At 44.6% G+C, this 2,991-nt stretch overlaps 1 protein-coding gene across 1 annotated transcript in view; it reads left to right on the top strand.

The window, feature by feature from the left end:
• Positions 1-2,991, top strand: part of SRPX2 (sushi repeat containing protein X-linked 2) — a 36,071-nt gene that overhangs the window by 2,919 nt on the left and 30,161 nt on the right. The gene's annotated exons all lie outside the window — the stretch shown is intronic.

Here is a 2,991-nt window from a genome sequence, read left to right as displayed (position 1 = left end):
CCCCCCCAGCAACCCTCAGTTTGTTTTGTGAGATTAAGAGTCACTTATGGTTTGTCTCCCTCCCAATCCCATCTTGTATCATTTATTCTTCTCCTACCCCCTTAACCCCCCATGTTGTATCTCCACTTCCTCCTATCAGGGAGATCATATGATAGTTGTCTTTCTCCGCTTGACTTATTTCACTAAGCATGATACACTCTAGTTCCATCCACGTAGGACAAGATTTTTATAGTCCCTTTCTGTCAAAGGTGTTAATGACAATACAGATCACAGTCTCTTAAACAGTAATTCCCCGGTCCCTACTGGCTTATTCCTTACTTCAGAAGGTATAGAGTTTTCTAGATTCCTGAATGTGTCATCCTTTGCCCCTAAAAACATAGGGAGCTGAAGAGAACAGACTCAGTGAGGAGAGGGAAAGGGGGAGGGGGAGAAGTGAAGGAAGGATAATGAGGTGGCAGACAGAGGTTTTTGTTGGGGCCCAAATGGCATTCCAAGTGCTAAGAATATTCTGTGGCCTACAGTGTCTGCCCTCATGGGGGCTGGGAGGAGTAGGGGAAGGAATCAGACCCAACCAACAGAGTTAGGAAAATATCCAGAGATGAGTAAATAACAAACTTCTTCAATCACATCCACAGTCCCTGCAGCTGAAATTTTCCACATGCCCTTAGCTCCTGGTGGAGGCTTTTGGCAGCAGCTCTGTTTGTCTGGAACAGCTGCATCAAACTTTCAAACAAATATGCGAACTTCTTCCCCTCTTTGGCTTAACTGGGCTTTGTAGGGGGTGAAGCACAAGGGCTGACATTGAGATGAAGAAATTCAAGACAAGCCCTTGGCAGAGTACACACTGTTTGGGGTTAAAGGACCCCCCAAGTCTCCAGGAGATAATACGTGCAGCTGTCCTCGCCAATCTCCCCCTAGCTTCAGTTCAAGTATGTAAGACAGAAATCCAGCCAAAGACCAGAGGACTAGGGAGTGGAGATTAGATGGCTAGAAGCCCAATTTGGGACACCTGTAAGAAAACTCATGGAGTACAAGGACCTTTACCTTTTCCAGAGTGGAGGCCTGAGCTATTGGAGTCTTGGGGACAGAGCAGTTTAAAACAAACAAACAAACAAAAAACTTAGACTTATTTGAGACTTTCAAAGGGCTGTTTGCAAAGCGGGCACTCTCCTCTTCCACAACAATCGTGAGGCTCCTTCTGAGGAGCCCAGGTTGGTGAGGTCTCTGACAGCCCTACAAACCTACTCACTTGGCCTTCTTCTGTTCTTAGGAGGCTTCATGATGAGAGAAATTCAGAAACTTTTTGATAATCCTCCCCTACATTGCTAGCTCGGCTGTCGAAGCTTGCTGTACTCATTTGTTCATTCATTCATTCAACAGCTATCTATTGACCACTCTATGTTCATTCAATGTTGTTTATTTAAAACCTAGAGTTTTGTCCTCCAATAGGAATGACACAAGGAAAGCAGCCAAGTATGGATTCAGGGTTATTCAGAAAAAGGATCCAGGCATAATCAGCAGGGGTTGGGAAAGGTTAAGAATATTAATGAAGTGAATAGTGGGTTATAAAGTGTGGATTGGCATATCTGTGCAGTTCAGGAAGTAAGACTATATTCGTGGCTGTAAGCCAAGCATCAGTGTGAATCTTAAAATAGTTTCCAACTATTGGTTACGTTTCCCACCATATCTTTGTGAAGGGCAGTACTTAGAGGTTCTGACAGTACTATGGAATTTGGAAAGACCCAGTAAAAGACCACACAGTAATCTCTGATTGATGGAAAGGAACTAAGGAATGCTGCCCAAACCTCTCTTCCCCAGTGCTGAAAAGGGTTAAGCAGATAGAACAATGTCGGGAGTGTGCCCCTCTATTTTCTTATCTCTCATCTCAGTATCTTAACACTGGCAAAATAAAATACCCCAAGACAAGGCAAAGAGAGGGAAATGGAAAGGCTTCAAGTGGTAAGGGGGCCTAAGCCCATTCCCATCACAATGCAAAGTTGGCCCTGGTCTAGCTACCTCTGCACCCTGCTGGAGACTGTAATTATCTGACTGAATCTTCCCCTCAGCTTGCCCACATCCCCTGTAATTCTGGAATGATCCAAATGGCTTTGTGGCCTTTGATCCCACACACAGAGCAAAAAGGATGGATTGCAAGAAAGATTTGGGGGCTTTTTTTTTTTTTTTCCTCTGCTGGATATTGTGCAACGCGTTCTCTTACTGCCATCTTTAGTGGAGTATCTGAGTTCGGTATCAGGGGATCAAACCACCCTGGCCTTGGCCAGAAGGCCCACTCTGCTCTTCCTAGCTGGGAGAACTTGGGCTGCTCCCTTAACTTCTCCAAGCCTGTTTCTTCATCTGTATATCAGAGAACAATAGGAGTGTCTACGTAACTGAAATGTTAGGGTGACATAATACGATAACATATGTAATGGACTGAACACAGAGTACAAGGATGTGCTGAGTAAGGAAGTGCCCAGTGATGTGAGCAGTGGTGTTGCTCCTGCTGTTGTTGCTGCTACTGCTCTCAAGCCATAGGCTTCTAACACTCTTGTTTGCTCTTCTGTAAACAGACGCTTCCTCCCTGCTGGGCATTCCTTCACAAGCAAACTGGGGAACAAGAGTGCTGGGCCTAATCCTTTAGGGAATCCCACACATCTGGTCTCCTGTTTACAGAAGCTGTAAGGCTCTGAGGCGAATACTAAACTGAAACAGCTGACAAGGATTCATTGCCTTACAAAGAACCCTCCCATGTGGGAAGAGAGAGAGCAAGGGAAAGGAGGCCTAAGGAGAAACAAAGGAAAGCCAAGAAAAAAAAAACGAACTGGGAAAACAGAAAAAAATAATAATAATAAAGGGAAAGAAAAAAAATGAACTCTTTCCTCTGGAATGAGGGCAAACCAATGAAGACATGATTTCATAAGGCAAACTTTCAGTTTGATTCATTCCCTTGTTCATCAGGTTGGAATGGTTTCCCAGCATCCTCTATCCCCC

The sequence above is a fragment of the Mustela nigripes genome, chromosome X (assembly GCF_022355385.1).
Source record: "Mustela nigripes isolate SB6536 chromosome X, MUSNIG.SB6536, whole genome shotgun sequence".
NCBI classification, from domain to species: domain Eukaryota; kingdom Metazoa; phylum Chordata; class Mammalia; order Carnivora; family Mustelidae; genus Mustela; species Mustela nigripes.
Note: the sequence above shows the minus strand (reverse complement) of the source record. Positions and strands in the feature narration are given on the sequence as shown.